The sequence below is a fragment of the Hyperolius riggenbachi genome, chromosome 8 (assembly GCF_040937935.1).
Source record: "Hyperolius riggenbachi isolate aHypRig1 chromosome 8, aHypRig1.pri, whole genome shotgun sequence".
Taxonomy (NCBI): Eukaryota; Metazoa; Chordata; class Amphibia; order Anura; family Hyperoliidae; genus Hyperolius; species Hyperolius riggenbachi.
Genome location: NC_090653.1, coordinates 75997793 through 76016343, shown reverse-complemented (window position 1 = coordinate 76016343; position 18551 = coordinate 75997793).

Sequence of the window (18551 nt, the reverse complement as noted above, 5' to 3'; positions counted from 1 at the left end):
CTAATAGTTAACGGTTTTTGATGAGCAGAAACATTTAAGTGTGACAAACATGCAAAAGAATAAAAAATCAGGAAGGGGGCAAATAGTTTTTCACACCACTGTACGTGGGATCCGTATCATCGTCATCATCATAATCATCCTGCCCCGCTTCGCTTGCCTCAGACACCTCCAAAACTGCACCAACAGCAGGTACTTCATCATCCCCCTCCGCACACTTAACGTCCATAGTGTCGCCTAACTCAGACATATGAGATGGTGTAACTTGCTTAGCACCTTCATCTGGTTGTAACAATAATGGCTGTGAATCAGTTAATTCCTCACCAATTAACTCCTGCGAACTGTCAAATGCAGCAGATGTGGTGCTTGGAGTAGCGCTGGTGGCTGCGGAAGATGAGGTGTTCTGTGTTAAATAGTCAACCACATCCTGACAATCTTGGGAGTTGATGGGATGTGCCTTCTTCTGAGCACTGTACTTTGGGCCAGGGGCACACGAAATCACATCAACATGACCTCGCACAGACCTGCCGGGTGGCCTTCCTCTGGGTCTTCCTCTACCTCTACCTGTTTTGTCCGTTGTGTCCATATCGGGGGGAATGAAGTGAAAGGTATGCACTGACTTGACTAATACAATATGCAGTCACACAGGTGCAGTTAACAGGTATGCACGGAGTGGTATATCACACTGTGTGCACTCACGTAGGTAGGTGGGTGCACTGAACACAACAGGTAGGTATATGCAGTGTTGGGTATTACAATGTGCACTTGTCACACATGGACAGGTAGCAGACAGGCACAGTGACACTGCATGTGCTCAACTCACGTTGGTAGGTGGGTGCACTGTAAACAACAGGTAGGTAATAATATGCAGTAATGGGTATTACAATGTGCACCTATCACACAGACAGGTAGCGGACAGGCACAGTGACACTGCGTGCACTCAACTCACATAAGTAGGTGGGTGCACTGTGAACAACAGGTAGGTAGGTATATGTGGTAATGGGTATTACAATGTGCACCTGTAGTGGACAGCCACAGTGACACTGTGTGCGCTCAACTCACGTAGGTAGGTGGGTGCACTGTGAAAAACAGGTGGGTAGGTATATGCAGTAATGGGTAATACAAATGTGCACCTATCACACACAGACAGGTAGCGGACAGGCACAGTGACACTGCGTGCGCTCAACTCATGTAGGTAGGTGGGTGCACTGTGAACAACAGGTAGGTAGGTATATGCGGTAATGGGTATTACAATGTGCACCTGTCAGTCACACAGAGACAGGTAGCGGACAGGCACAGTGACACTGCGTGCGCTCAACTCATGTAGGTAGGTGGGTGCACTGTGAACAACAGGTAGGTAGGTATATGCAGTGATGAGTATTACAATGTGCACCTGACACACACAGACAGGTAGCGGACAGGCACAGTGACACTGCGTGCGCTCAACTCATGTAGGTAGGTGAGTGCACTGTGAACAACAGGTAGGTAGGTATATGCGGTAATGGATATTACAATGTGCACCTGTCAGTCACACAGAGACAGGTAGCGGACTGGCACAGTGACACTGCGTGTGCTCAACTCACATAGGTAGATGGGTGCACTGTGAACAACAGGTAGATAGGTGTATGCAATAATGGGTATTACAATGTGCACCTGTGACACACACAGGTAGTCACTGAATGTGCTGGGCCTGGCAGTGGCACACACACAGTATGAATTATCAAGGCTGTCTATGCAACACAAGTGTCAGTGGGACACACAGAAAAAAAAATAGATCACAAGAACAAGATTAGCTCTCAAAAGAGCTGTTGTGGGGTGCTATTTTAACCATAAGAATCAGCAAGGAGCAAGCTAACAAGCCTACAAGATTCTAACTAAGCTTTCCCTATAAGCGTCTGCAGCAACAGCAGCTGTCCCTTCTCTATTTACTGCAGGCACATGAATGAGTAAAATGGCCGGCGATGCCTGCCTTTTATAAGGGGGGAGTGGCTTCAGGAAGGAGTGTAGCCTGATTGGCTACAATGTGCCTGCTGACTGTGATGTAGAGAGTCAAAGTTGACCCTAATGGTGCATTATGGGGGCGAACCAAACTTCTCCGCGATCGCGAACCCCCGGAGGTTCGCCAGGAACCGTTCGCCGGCGAGCCATTTGGGCCATCTCTAATTGTGAACCAGCCACTGAAGGAACTGACAAGTGGAAAAGTTTAACCAGTTCGGCCTATCTGGACGAGCTTCCTCGTCCAGATAGGCACTGCTGCTGCCGCCGGTTGGTGCGCGCGATTGGGCGCTCCCCCGCGCACACTCCCGCTGCCCGCCGCTAGCCCCCCAATCAGTGAATGGGAATATAATTCCCATTCACCGATCTAACTTCCCCACAGAAATACCTACGCTTTCTCTCCAGAGAGCGCGGTATTTCTGCCCCCAGGAACCTTCTCCCCAGCATTTTAGTTCCTGGATGCGAGATCGTTCGCATCCAGGACTTTTTTCACTGTGGCCATCTTGTGGCCAAATAGTAAACTGCACCAACATACATTTTAATACAAAAAAAATATTATTTTACATTTAAAATTAGCAGTTTCCCTCCCACACCAAAAATTACCCACATACACTTTTTTTTATAAAAAAATAAATAAAAAATACAATTAAAAAAAACCAAAAACAACATAAATAGTTACCCAAGGGTCTGAACTTTTTAAATATGCATGTCAAGAGAATATGTTATTATATTATTTAAAATTATAAGCTTATAAATAGTGATGGACGCAAATTGAAAAAATGCACCTTTATTTCTAAATGAAATATCGGCACCATAAATTGTGATAGGGACATCGTTTGAACGGTGTAATAACCGGGACAGATGGGCAAATAAAATACATGAGTTTTAATTATGGTAGCGTATATTAATTTCAAACTATAATGGCCAAAAACTGAGAAATAATGAATTTTTTAAATTTCTTTCTTAATCTTCCTGTTAAAATAGATTTAGAAAAAAATAATTCTTAGCAAAATGTACTACCCAAAGAAAGCCTAATTAGTGGCGGAAAAAACAAGATATAGATCAATTCATTGTGATAAGTAGCAATAAAGTTATAGGCGAGCGAATGGGAGGTGAACGTTGCTCGGATGCATGAGATTTTCGGACTGCGGTGCTGAACCGGTTAAATAATATTGAATAAACTGTGATTGAGTGACTGAGACAATCTGTTTCATCCGTCTATTCCTGGAATCACAATAATAAATAAAACACCTAAAGGCTATAGAGTAACAAGGGATTGATAGCCTCAGAAAAATGTGCTAAGAAAATAAATGATCCTTTAGATATTAAAAAATAAAAAAAGTACAATAAAAGAGAAAGAAACTGTACTAATAAGGGAACCTAACAGATGAACAGCTGGGGATGTGATATCACATATGAAGACACGATAGACAAGGTGTATGTAACAGCTAATAAAGTATAAATAGAAATGTGATAACACTTCAAAGGTGGTGAGATGGTAAGGAAGCAACAGATAAATACATGAGCCAAAATAACTAAAGTGCTGTGTGCAACATAACTACCAAACTGCGATGTCAACAGACGTTCTCCATGTAGAATAGCCAATAACGGCTATGTGATAAACAGGATGGACTTAAAGTGGACCCGAAGTGCAAATAAACTGTTGATATAAACAATTGTATTTATCCTCCTGCTCCTAAAATGACTTTTTTTGATAACCCATAGTTTTATTTTATAGTTCAACATTAAAAAAGTAAATTGAATATTTTGTTGTCTCTGCTCAATACATGAACTATTGACCTTATTTTATCTCTGCCTGCACACATAAGTTTAATTCTGCCAGGAAAACATTGATGCAGTAATTTGCTTTTCATTGAGGTTTCCTATATTCCCGACAAGTCAGAAGCTGTCACTTTCAAGTCCCAAAATTAACTCTTTTAGGCAGCAAAATAAAACAAGTAGAGCAGCCTGGTTATTAATATGTTTAGCCCTCTACATACACCTGTTTATCTCATCATGTCACATGTCACCACCTCGGTTACACTTTAACTATTAATCCCTTGTAACTCAGTAGCTTTTACATTGCTTGTTAACTACTAATTATTAGTTATCATTAAGGCTAGTTACACACCAAGACGTTGCGTTAGGTAGTACGTTAAGGTCGCATAACGTGCACCTAACGCAAGGCCTGGTGCTCTTCTATGTGGACGTCAGAGTGAGTCGCGTTGTGCAGCTCACTCTGGCGTCCGTGATGCCGTGATGCGTACTCTTGGACGCATGCGGCATCACGTGGTCCCGCCGGCCAATTGTCGCACAGAGCAGCCGCACCAGGAAGTAAACACTGCACGTCACAATGTGCAGTGAATATTAATTAGCCATGTGCCTGGCCGCTCTCTGCTCCTCCCCAACATGACTGCGCATGTGCAAACAGTCTAACACGGCTTAAGCCGCTGTAACGCCGTAGCATGCTGCACTTTCGGCAGAACGTGCAGCGTTACATGTAACGCAACGTGGGCTGTGTGAACAGCCCACTTGTGGTACATTGCTGCGCGTTGGGGGAGCGTTACAGGCTGCACTAACGTGCGCCTGTAACGTCCCTGTGTGTAAGCAGCCTAAAGGGAAGTTCCGAGGAAATTAAAAAAAAAAAGAAATCCACTTACCTTGGGCTTCCTCCAGCCCCTGGTAGCTGACCTGTGTCCTCGCCTCACCTCCGTTGGCACTCGGTCCCCTCCGTTGCAGATGCCGACCTCGCCAGGTCGGCATCTTCCAGCATCTTCCTTCGTTCCACTGTGCTGCTGTCACAACACAAACCACGTACCTGGTGCTCCGGAGACTGAAGTGTAGAGAGCAGCTACTCATGCAACTCGCCACCTGGAAACCCTGAAATGGGAACAGGGCCTCTGAGAAGCGAAGGGCAGAAGTGCTTGCAGGCCAATCGGCGTGACGACTGAGCGCGTGAGCGCGTGACGACTGAGCGTGTGTTGCAGCACTTCCGCTGGCTGAGTATGGTAGTGCAATAACTCAGCAGCCGTTTGATGGGAAGGTTTCTTCTTCGTAGAAGTCTCGTAATCCAGTAAACAGTTCCTAGGTTTGGCAACAAAGCGGGCAGTCGTATGGGTAAGGTTCATCAACAGAGCAGGTAGTCGTCCATAGCAGTAGTCGGCAGCAAATCGGGAAGTCATACAAGCAGGAGTCGGCAGCAGAGCGGGTAGTCGAAACAGGCCAAGGTCAGCAACGGGTAAGGCAAGCATACAAACAGGAACAAGGCAGACAAAAGTCTCGTCACAGAGAGAACACACAATGCTGCAATACAACAGCACTGAGCAATGTTCTCTGCAGACTTATATAGGCCTGTTGGCGCGCAGCGCGTAACGCACGCCCGGGCACGCGCAGTGCGCAACACGTAACGACGTACGCACATGACGCGCAACGCTAATGCGCGCACAACAAGACAACATGTACGCGCGCACGGCCCTCCGCAGCGTGCACGCGCAACGCGCAAATCCCCTAGGTCTTCAACCTCCAGGGTCTACGCCATCGTGCGCAACGCGCACGGACACACATCGCCAAGCCCCCTTCGGTTGAGACGACGGCGACACAGGCCGCACGCGGACATCCGTAAGTGCCAGCCGCCGTGTCTGCACAGGTAACTGACCGTGACAGCTGCTCACTGAGTGGCCCTGACGTCATCTGGGCTGTTCTGCGCAGGCGCAGAACTACTGCACCTGCATAGTACAGTCCGAATGATGTCAGTGTGACTCTGAGAGCAACTCGCGCAGGCGCAGTCGGCATCTTGCACCAGAGGGTCCCGGTCCACCAGCGTGGAGCGGAGCTGTGATGTGGGCACCGGACGGCTGGCAGGGGCTGGAGGAAGCCCCAGGTAAGTAGATTTTTTTTATTTTTCAAGTTCTCGGATGTGTTCTTTAAGGACCAGTTCACACTGTAAGAGCTTTTCTAAGAGTTAGTGATTTGAAGAGCTCTTGATTTTGCAATGCTATGGGGGATTTTTATAAAATCACATCGCTCAAAAGAGAACACACACACATAGCATTACATTAGCAAGAGCTTTTCAAATCACAACGCACGAATGCAAATTTTACAATCCCCCCCCCCAGCACTCTATACATAACAATTGATACGACGCACCAAAATCTGCCAATGGCAACTACAGTGTCAGAGGTGCAAAAGGGGATGGGGAACAGTTTGTTAATGATTATCACTATTCAAAGTATCAAAAGAAGCGATTATTATGAGCACAGGGCCAACAGAGAGCTAATACTGTAGCTGAGGGAGGGCCCTTCGGGCCCCGATGCGGTCGCGACCTCTGCACCCCCTATTGCTAGGCCCAAGGCTGAGTTGGTGCCATTAAGCTATAACATTTCTTATGAATTGATTGCAATTTGCAAATTGTGTATGAACATTTGAATTAAGTTTTATATTTTTGGCCCATTGGGTTAGGGGGATTCTCTACCTTGGGTTTTTATAGCACGTAATAAAATCAACAGGTTTGGTATTATCTTAGATACTTTATGAATTACATTTTTTTTCACTAATCACATTGCAAGGTTGAATTACTAAACAGAAGTAAACCCCTAATCACAAACGATTAGTAATTGCACACTCATTTAAGTAGTCTGTATTGTTCATGATAGCAGTTTGGGAACTGAGATGGTGATTCCAGGCTACACTGCCAGTGATGGCTGCAGATCTCACACCTAAAAACGCAAACGCAAGCCTTTTGCATTTTTGTGTGCTGCTTTCCCTACCCTTCCCCTCCACTGTGCGCTGAATTTTTGTAAAAAGTGTTTTTCTAAGCACTTTTTTAGAGCGGTTTTGTAATTCACTCCCTGACTCAGGGGCGTAGCAATAGGGGTTGCAGCGGTAGCGACCGCATCGGGGCCCTTGGGCCAGAGGGGCCCCAAAGGGCCCTCCCTCAACTACAGTATTCGCTCTCTGTTGGTCCTGTGCTCATAATAATAACTTCTATAGATGCTTTGAATAGTGGTAATCATTAACAAACTGTTCCCCATCCCCTTCTTGCACCTCTGACACTGTAGTTGCCATTGGCAGGTTTTGGTGCGCCGTATCCATTGTTATGTATAGAGTGCTTGGGGGCCCCATTGTAAACCTTGCATCGGGGCCCACGGCTCCTTAGCTACGCCACTGCCCTGACTAACTAAGTGTAGCCTGCAGCTATGTCAACTTCCCTTCATCCAGGAGACAGTAAATAGGAAGTATCGTGTAGCTTTTAAAGCGTTATGGGTCAAACAAGGGCTTGTGGCTACTTCCTGTGCTTTAAAATTACATACAAACGATATGTGTAGTGATTCATTAGCAATTTGACAACACTTATATACTTTATATTGGAGCACAAACGCCCAAAATGCTGCATGTCCTGCGACTGCAATTACCCTTATAGTAATCGCTCCAGCAGGTTCCTCTCAATTCACTTACAATGGCAAAGCGATTTATGAGGATCTAAAAATGCTGCCAAAAGCGCTTTAGTGAGTCCCAGTGTAATGCCTGACAGGTTATGTCCCCAATCAGTCCCTATGCCTCAATCTGAGCTAGGCCCATGTCTTCACCTATAGACAAGTCCCCGCTTGAACAGGACACTAAATATGTCTCCTGACTTCGGTTACCCCCAGGTCTTAACGTGCAAGGCATACAGACTGAAGTAGAAAGAAGAACAACCCACCAGGACCTCCATGAGGCTAGTAACACAGTTCAGATAGTTCATAAGTATCACACAGGGCAATTACCTTAATTCAGGAGGATGAGGCCCTCCGCATCGATTGCCAGTAATGACAGATGTGCCAGGAGCAGGCAGTGAGCAATCCAGGCAGATTTAACAGAGTTCATGCAAAGTCCACTTGCAACGTTATGCAATAGGCAGTGAATGCTTCAGGCAAGGAGAGAGTTCATGCAAGGTCCACATGCAAGGTTATTCAATATGCAAGGATTAGTTAAAGCTTACTTAGAGTGTCCAGTAACTTAGCAATGGTCAGTCCAGGCAGCATGCAAGGGTATCCAAGAAACAAGGCAGAGCTCAGTGCAGGCAGCAAGCAAGGGCATCCAAGAAACAAGGCAGATGTCAGTACAGGCAGCAAGCAAGGGTATCCAGGAAACAATGCATAGGGTTAATAAAAGCAGATAAGAATCGTCAATACAAGCCAATGGTCAACATCCAGTAATAACAACAAGTCAGTGCGCACCCAGTAACTAGCCAAAGCTATGCTTATCACTGGCGATGACTTGGAGCACTCTGCAGGTTTAAATACAACCAATCAGTGGCTGTCCGCACTCCGCACAGGGACGTAGCAATAGGAATTGCGGAGGTTGCGACAGCATAGGGGCCCTTTGGCCAGAGGGGCCCCGAAGGGCCCTCCCTCAACTGCAGTATTAGCTCTCTATTGGTCCTGTGCTCATAATAATGACTTCTATAGATTCTTTGAATAGTGGTAATCATTAACAAACTGCTCCCCATTCCCTTCTTGCACCTCTGACACTGTAGTTGCCATTGACATGTTATAGTGCGCTGTATCAGTTGTTACATGTAAAGTGTTTGGGGGGCCCCAATGTAAAACTTTTATCGGGGCACACAGACAGCTCCTTAGCTACGCCACTGACTCCGCACATCCAATCACACAGCGTTAACCGTATGGTGCTGTCAGCTGACTACTGTTTACATCTGCAGGGGGCGTATTGCGAATGCATCCTCCGCCTATCAGAATGTGCGGCCTATGTCTCAGCAATGGCGTCATCCGTGGGGAACAAGCGCCAAGACCCGGAAGCAACGGATTCTGCCCGGGTCTCTGCGGAAACTTCATCAAGAGCAGGCAGGTTCCTTATACCCAGCCATTAGGTTTGCAATATCTTAGCTTAGTAAACAAACTATTTATTTTATCTGGTGTTTTTTAAGGTTAGAGAAACACATTGTGTTTGCAAATAAAGTTTTACTATGTTTTTTTTTTGTTTGCTCACTAAATGCTACTTCATTAACCAGGTAAGATTGTACCTCACAAAGTTTTATTCTTTTAAATATTTTATTTATTACCAGTTTCTCTTCTGCCCTTATGTATAATAGATAAGGTATTACTTTATTGGAAATATAATACGGAAATAGCGCTTGGGGAAAAAAATGCTTCGTTTTACGTCTCAACACCTATCTGATGAAACCGGCTATTGTCTGAATTCTAAGCAGCAGGCTGGTTCCTGAACAGTGAGGCACTGAGTGAGGTTACTGCCACAGAATCACCGGAGCAATGTCATCTTCCATTAGACAACAATAAAGCTTGATGAAACATTCCCCATCAATTGGAAAAATACAAAAGTGGATTTTAGAGAAAAGATGTTAAATTTTAATTCTACCAGGCACTGCGTATGCATTAAATTAATGTCTACTACATTCGGCTTGTGTCAGAATTGTCATAAGTGTAAAAACCAATAAATCAGACTCTGGGTAATTATTCGCCAGATACATTTTCCTGAATATCTTATAATACTATTGTAAGCAAGCAAGACGCTGCCATATCAATATATAATTTATCAAAAAAGGTATAGGAAATGGTATGAGCATACTTATACATAAATTATAAAACAGTCAAAATCTTTACTATATGCACAGTAAAATCAGCTAGGCAGGTACCACATTGCATACATAGATATTTGTTCTCTCCCTACCCCAATTTCTAATTAATTTTAAATGTACTATATAGTCAGATAATCCTCCCAAACACTTGGGAAGCTGGCAGACTTATTGTGTAGGATACGGCGGTAGATCCTGAATATGCTGGAAATTCACAGATAATATGAAACGTACGGTAAGAAGTGTATCTATCTCAGGAGACAATGCAAGGTGCCAAGGAATTACCTGGCAGATGTATTCAGATCAGCGGGAGGGAAACATGTTCAGAGAGGGATAAAACTTCACAAGTTGTCTGAACATCAGGCCTTAATATGCTCTACAATCAGAAAGCATGTTGCTGTCATGATTCATCAATGCACATTAAAAGTTTATGCATCCAATTAAAGTTTCATACAGTATTGAAAGAAGTGTGGCATCCACAACAGGGGCCTGATTTAGCCACTAGAGTTGGGCCGAACCTCCGATTTTAGGTTCGCGAACCGGGTTCGCGAACTTCCGCGGAAGGTTCGGTTCGCGTTAAAGTTCGCGAACCGCAATAGACTTCAATGGGGATGCGAACTTTGAAAGAAAAAAAAAATGTATGCTGGCCACAAAAGTGATGGAAAAGATGTTTCAAGGGGTCTAACACCTGGAGGGGGGCATGGCGGAGTGGGATACACGCCAAAAGTCCCCGGGAAAAATCTGGATTTGACGCAAAGCAGCGTTTAAGGGCAGAAATCATATTGAATGCTAAATGACAGGCCTAAAGTGCTTTAAAACATCTTGCATGTGTATACATTAATCAGGTAGTGTAATTAAGGTACTGCTTCACACTGACACACCAAACTGTTCACTGAACAGAACAGGTATGCAGTGGCGGGGTTACTGAACAGAACAGGTATGCAGTGGCGGGTTCACTGAACAGAACAGGTATACAGTGGCGGGTTCACTGAACAGAACAGGTATGCAGTGGCGGGTTCACTGAACAGAACAGGTATACAGTGGCGGGTTCACTGAACAGAACAGGTATGCAGTGGCGGGTTCACTGAACAGAACAGGTATACAGTGGCGGGTTCACTGAACAGTACAGGTATGCAGTGGCGGGTTCACTGAACAGAACAGGTATACAGTGGCGGGTTCACTGAACAGTACAGGTATGCAGTGGCAGGTTCACTGAACAGGTATGCAGTGGTGGGTTCACAGTACAGGTATGCAGTGGTGGGTTCACAGAACAGGTATGCAGTGGTGGGTTCACAGTACAGGTATGCAGTGGTGGGTTCACAGAACAGGTATGCAGTGGTGGGTTCACAGTACAGGTATGCAGTGGTGGGTTCACAGAACAGGTATGCAGTGATGGGTTCACAGAACAGGTATGCAGCCAGGGACAAGCTAAGCCTAACTAATCTTTCCCTATGAGAGACAGTCTGCAGCAGCTCGCCCTACTCTCACTAATGCAGGCACACGAGTGACCGTAATGGCCGCCGCTGCCTGCCTTATATAAGGGGGGTGGGGCTCCAGGGGCTAGTGTAGCCTAATTGGCTACACTGTGCCTGCTGACTGTGATGTAGAGGGTCAAAGTTGACCCTCCATGGTGCATTATGGGGCGAACCGAACTTCCGCAAAGGTTCGCCTGCGTGACGCGAACGCGAACCACGGAAGTTCGCATGGAACCGTTCGCAGGTGAACCGTTCGGCCCAACTCTATTAGCCACACTGACCGCCCGCATTAAGAAGCGCTGCATCTAGAAGGATGTACTAAAGCATACAGGATATCCAGTTATACTGTACATTATTGTAAATTTAACGGGTGAGACAATTCCTCAGGTATATCTAGACCTGCTGTCAAAAGGTTTGGGCTTTTGCCCCACCCATAACGCGGATATTTTTGAAACTGTGGTGGACCTGCACCTATTTGGACGCAGGCTCCTACTACAATCCATGTATGGGGATATACCCAGACAATTAACAACGGCGTTAGATGACAGACCTTGGTCAGATGAGGACTTGCTCACCCTTCAGTCTTTACAAGAACTAGCCTCTGAGACTATACCGGATGATACTGAGACCACGGGTGGCGCCGATTTTGGCTTTGGTCCTCGTTATTATCTGCCTAAGCTGGATGACATTGGCTTGCGTAGTAGATCGAAAAAGTTTCCTCCCTTCACATTGAGTCCGAATCTCAAAACTTTTATTAATGTCGTAGAAAAAGATTTAATTAAACTAAAGAACCAAAAAGGGATTACGGACAACTTGAACACTAAAGAACGTGAGACTTTGAAAGAAATAATTGAGAATAATAATAGGTGGGTTATCAAATCTTCCGACAAGGGGGGCAACGTGGTGGTCATGTCGGTCGAACTGTACAAGAACATGTGTATGGACATTTTGGACAGACAGGATTGTTATAGGAGGGTCTCTGCGTCCGTGGTCACCTCGTGCCAACAGAAATTGTTTTCTATAATTGATGATGCTGCGATGAGAATGGTCATCGATGACAATACGGTTAGATTTCTAAAGGTCGACAAACCTATTTTGCCGACCTTTTATGCTTTACCCAAAGTTCACAAAAAATTGGATAAACCTCCGGGCCGTCTGATCGTGTCTGGTCGGGGGTCCTTGACCGAGAAGGTGAGCATTTATGTCGATCGCTATCATCAACCACACGTGCAATCGCTCCCGTCGTATGTCCGTGACACATCTCACTTGCTGCGGATATTGGACGGGTTGCAGCTGCCCCCAGGCACATTATTGGTGACCATGGACGTGGAGGCCCTTTATTCAAGTATACCCCATGATTTGGGGATTCGGGCTGTAGGAACTTTCCTCAGCGAGCTGGGGATACAGTGCACGGCGCACAATGGTTTCTTACTATCCCTGCTCGAATTCTTACTCACTCATAATTTTTTTGTTTTTGATGGCGCCCACTACCTCCAGGTGCAGGGTGCAGCTATGGGGACCACGTGTGCCCCGTCGTATGCAAACCTGTACCTGGGGGAGTGGGAACGTGAACTTTTTTCACACGAGGGTGTCTCGATGTACCTGTGCCATATTCTTGCGTGGCACAGGTACATCGATGACATCATCATTTTTTGGACGGGGGGCCCCATTCTCCTACAACAATTTACAAGAATCTTGAACCACAACTTGAGAAACCTGCGGTTCACTATGCAGTACAGTGATTCCGAGGTTTCCTTTTTGGACATCACGATTTCACTTGGGGAGAATGGTGTTGTATCCACCAGGCTATATAGAAAGGAGACGGCCACTAATTCCCTCCTTAGGGCAGATAGTTTTCATCCCACCCATACTGTAAGGGGCATACCCACGGGACAGTACCTGCGAGCTAGACGAAATTGCTCAGATGATGGTACCTTTAGGGCAGAGGCCAATAGGCTGAGATCCAGGTTTAAGGAAAGGGGATACCCCGACGGTACCCTGAGGAGGGCATTTAAGAGGGCAGATGCTAGCAGTCGTACATCTCTTTTATCAGATAAATTTCGGGATACACGGGATGGTGGGGACGCGGTGCGCTTTTGCATTAGGTTCTCAGCCCAACAAAAACAGATCGGTTATATAATCAATAAACATTGGCATATCCTTACCAATGATGCTAAACTTGGTAGATATGTTCCTGAAAGACCTTTGTTTTTATTCCGACGGTCACCTTCCTTAAGAGACAGGCTGGTCAATAGTCACTTCGTGAACCCTTCAACAACATCTAAACACTGTAAGGTACTGGGTACATACACATGTGGCGGCTGCACCATGTGTAGATATGTACAGGTTGGTCGGGATGTTAGACTACCGGATGGCAGGAACTGGACACTTGCTCATTACGTAAACTGCAATACCACGCTAGTCGTTTATCTTCTGATGTGCCCTTGTGGTGCATTCTACATAGGTAAAACGAAACGTGAGCTGCGGGCTAGAATCTCTGATCATGTGACTAATATAAAAAGCAAGACTATGTCCAATCTGACTCCGGTGGCCAGACATTTTAAGACCATGCACGCAGGAAATCCCACTAAAATGCGTTTTATTGGTCTGGATCGCATTCACGCATCCCCTAGAGGAGGCGATATGGACAGACTTTTATTGCAACGGGAATCCAGATGGATCTTTGATCTTGAGGCTACGGTACCTCCAGGTCTCAATGAAAACACCAGTTACGCGTCTTTTTTGCCCATGTGATGTCCTTGATGTCAGTTGTGACGTCGTTGAACACCAGCTGTCTGTGTTCACCTCGTGCACCCAAGCGGGTGCAATGCTCTATCCTCTTAATATGGGGGGTGTCCCTCGACGTCTTCATTGCCAAGCGCTCTCTTAGGTAGGATAATATATACATTTTTGTGATGTTTTTTGCATCCATATACTGTGGAGGCCTCTCTATGCATACCTCCATTTGGATTATCTTTAAGTGATGTATGATGGAACCATCAGATCAATATATCAATATTAGATTTTTTCTTTTTTCCTTTTTTTTTGTGTGTGTACTTTTTCATACATATAATGTTTCTTATTGCTAACAAGTTTTGGTTTTGTTTTTTATTTAGTTTAGTTACCTGGCTGGGGCTCTCTTCTCCCCCTGTCCGTTGGTGTTGTGCTGGTGGGCTCGTCCCGCCTGCCCCCCCTGCTGCTGCCGCCGGGGGCGGCTGGGGCTTGGTGGGCGTGGCGGTGGTGGGTGGTGCGGTGCTTGTTGAGTCCGGCCGCCTGTTTTCGCTGCGTCCGCCCGCCCCTGTCGCTCTGAGTGCGGTGATCGGGCGGCTGGGCATGGTTTGGCGGACGCTCCGGCGGTTTACTACGGTGACCTGCCGCTGTGTCTGCCTGCCCCGCCCATCCGCCCGGCATTGGCTGGCGGTGGGGGCGGGCGGGGCCTGCCCACTGGTGACGTGCCGTGCACGATGGGGGGATAAGATCCCCAGGGGGGAATAGATCCGTAGTGACACTTGCCTCCAGAGGAAGCCGGAAGTCCGGCGAAACCGGTCGAGGACGCATGTGCTGCGTCCCCGGCCTCCATCTTCCCCCACACGTGGATCCATTGTGAAGCTACCTCACTCCACATGGCAACCAGCACACCAGCCCTGCCTCAGGATTCAGCCTTCCTCTGACCATGTAAGCTAGTTTACTGTGGCACCCATCGGTCCACTGCTCTATCTGACTATACTCTGCAGTTCTGTACCAGCGGGACAAGATATTTTGTTCAATATGAACTTTGTGTGCTAACAAGCACTTGCCACTGTGGTTTGAACCCTGGCTATGTGGTCTGCTGCTAATATTGCTACAATCACCTGGCTCTGTGTGCGGACCTTTGCACTTTCTTGCTTACTGCTTTCAGCCAACTTTACTACTGCTGTCCAAGCCAATATATGCACGCATGAACATATGATCTGTTGCTTACAAGTTTATGGAAGGCTGGCCGTTGTGTTTGTTTGTGGCTGCTACTTAACCTTTGCTACATCAAGTGTGCTTTGCATGGAACTGTGCTATTTCAAACATCATCATATTGTTTATGCTGGAATCACGATATTGCTATATCTAAACGCATGACCTATAATCAATTGGAGGACAGCTGGTGGAATCCTTCTTTCAACAATATTTGCATGTCAGCTGCTTGGCTTATCTGCTTTGCTTGATCTATAATCAATTGGAGGACTGCCAGTGGAATCCTTCTCTCAACAATATTGCTGTATGTCAGCTGCTTTGCTTATCTGCATATTCTTAACATCATTAGAAGGGCTATTAGCTCTCATTACATCTTATTAGGTTGCCATGGAGGTTGAGTTTCATTAGTGTGTTTATCCCGTTGGTTCTGGGTTTCCCAGGGGGGAGGTTATTGGGGGGCCCGGGGGGGGGGGGGCACATTTTTAACATTGATGTGTTTTTTAATATGTTTACAATTTTGAATTAATAAAGCTTTTTTGAAATACTAACAGGTATAGTGCGATTTGTGCTCAACCGGGTCATACCCACTTTTTTCTCTCTATCTCACTAGTTTCTGATGTTATACTGTACATTACTTATCTTGGTTTAATACCAGAAACACTTCCTATATCTTATTTTTGCTGATTGGTATGTAACCCCACCCTCTTACTGACTTTTAGCCTTGGCCCGGGGTGCCCAAGAGGTCGATCGTGATCTACCGGTAGATTATGACCGCCTATTTGGTAGATCGTCGCCATATGGCCACGTCACATTAAATTTTGCGGCCAGCAGCTGGGCAATCGGAAGGCAGGGAGGAGAGAGGCGGCGCATCTGAAGAGGAGAGACCATGACGCCATGGCTGGGGGCGGCGCGGGTCAAGAGGAGAGACCGTGACGTCATGGCTGGGGACAGTGCAGGTGAAGAGGAGAGGCCGCGATGTCATGGCTGGGGCTGGGGCCGGTGCGGCTGAAGAGGAGAGGCCATGACATCATGCCTGGGGTGGCACCGGGCACAACGCATCCACGCATGTTGCCCGCCGCCCCTTCGCCCGCCGGAGGGTTCCCTCAGCCGCCACTGCTCATCTGCCCTCCAACCAGCCACGGCCAAGACGAGCCCCAGACACCGCCGCTGGAGCTGGAGGGAGGTAAGTGGTACCCAGGTACCTACACCTTGCTATCTATACTGAAAGCACCTATACCTAACTATACTATACCTGGCTACCTATACTGAAGGCTCATATACCTAGCTATCTATACTGAAAGCACCTATACCTAACTATACTATATCTGGCTACCTATACTGAAGGCCTCTATACCTAGCTATCTATACTGAAGGCACCTATACCTAACTATTCTATACCTGGCTACCTATACTGAAGGCCCCTATACCAAGCTATCTATACTGAAGGCACCTGTACCAAGCGTTGCTAGGATTCTAAGAGATCCGGGGCACTTTTGGGCAATCCAGACGGAAAATGGTGTGGTCATGCACCAGAATGTGGGTGTGGCCATGGGTGGCGCCAAATTTTCAACGACTTAACAGCGGTCTAAGCAGGCCTGCCCAGAAAATGTTGGATAAAGCCCTCTCTCCATTAATTAAAAAAAAAATGCAGCATATCACATAAATAGGCAGTATCCAGGGCCGGCCCTTGGCTTTTTGCCGCCTGAGGCAAATTTATGAGAGAGTTGCTGCTAACGCCGCCCCCCCCCCCCCCCCCCGTGGGTGCGGGGAGGCCGGCCTCCGAGCCGGAGGGCTGGCGGGCAGGTCGGGGGTATTGGGCCTAGCGGTGGGGAGGGGGGTCGGACCCCCCCCTCCCTCGCCTGGGTCCCCCGATCTGCGCTCCCCTCCAGCCTGTAATTAGGAAGCCGCTGCCAGATCGTAAGAGGCACGGGCGGGGAGGACTCACCTGATCCGCGTTCCATCGTGCGCTCCACTGGCATCACTTCCTGCATCGCCGTCCACTTACAATACAGTGGGCGGCGATGCAGGAAGTGACGTCAGTGGAGCGCTCGCTGGAACGCGGAAAAGGTGAGTCCTCCCCGCCCGTGCCTCTTACGATCTGGCAGCGGCTTCCTAATTATAGGCTGGAGGGGAGCGCAGATCGGGGGACCCAGGCGAGGAAGGGGGGGTCCGAGCCCCCTCCCCACCGCTAGGCCCAATACCCCCGACCTGCTCGCTACCCCTCCAGCTCGGCAGCCGGCACCCCGCCTGAGGCAAATGTTTCACCCCGCCTCATGAGTGGGCCGGCCCTGGCAGTATCACTTATACAAAGCTAGGCGGAGTTACCTGGCTTCTGTGCTGGCTGGTCTGGCTTTCTGCTGGGCGGGCTGGCCTGCTGCCAGGTTATCTGGCAATTACCCCATAGCTTTCCCTGAGCTTTCAGTGGACCCCCTCCCAGCATGCTCCCATGGGCCCCCCTTTGAGGCACCACAACTGCCAGCATGCCCCCACAGAAGAACCATAGCTCCCTGCATTCCCCCATAAAGGCATCACAGTGCCCAGTATGGCACCACAGCACCCAGTATGCTCACATAGAGGCACCACAGCAGCCAGCATACCCCTTATTGATCCACCACAGCTCCCGGCAGCCCCGCCTTTGAGGCACCACAGCTGACTCTGCCTGGGGGACATCCGCGGCACCCCAGAATAGATCCAGGGCACGTGCCACTGATCTTTAGGGCTAGCAACGCCCTTGCCTAACTACCTATACTGAAGGCACCTATGCCTAACTACCTATACCTGGCTACCTATACTGAAGGCACCTATACCTAACTATCTATACTGAAAGTACCTATACCTAGCTACCTATACTGTAAATGTTGGTAGATCTCCTGGACTCTGCAAATTTTAAAGTAGCTTGTGAGCCAAAAAAGTGTGGGCACCCCTGACCTAGGCTATGATGTCACAAAGCCTTTTCCCCCCAGTGCACTCTGGGAGACCATGGCACATATAAAATTAGCTCTTTCTCCTAAATTTTCTCCTAGGTATATTTTCAAAGTTGTCGATAAAATGCCTTTTAAACCACCAGAAATCAAGAAAATACTTAAAATAATTTTTAGAACATTCTCACCTACTTTTTGGTTTATTTTCAATTACACAGTGCTGAAAAGTTAGTCTAAATAGAAGATGAAAAATTATCTCCTAGGAGAAAAAGTGAATTTCATATGGGTGTAATGATCGGTGTCAGTAAGCAGAAGAGAGAATCTGATTATTAGTGATCTGCAGTATCATCAATAATGCAGATGTCACCCGATTATTGATGATCTGCAGAATCACCAATAATGCAAGTGCGACTAACCTCTGGATACCGTAGCAGAAAAATGACAATCAACACTGTACAATATACAAGATTGTGGAAATGTCCACCACACGGTGATTCCTCAGAGGTGTGGTTACCTCTGAATGGGAACCCCGTGTGTGAGATCCTTGGCCCAGGTGAAGATTGGGATCTCAGCCCCTGGCAGTAATCGTCTGCTAGGGCAGGCGTCTCGGAGAGGCAAGCCTCAGAGATA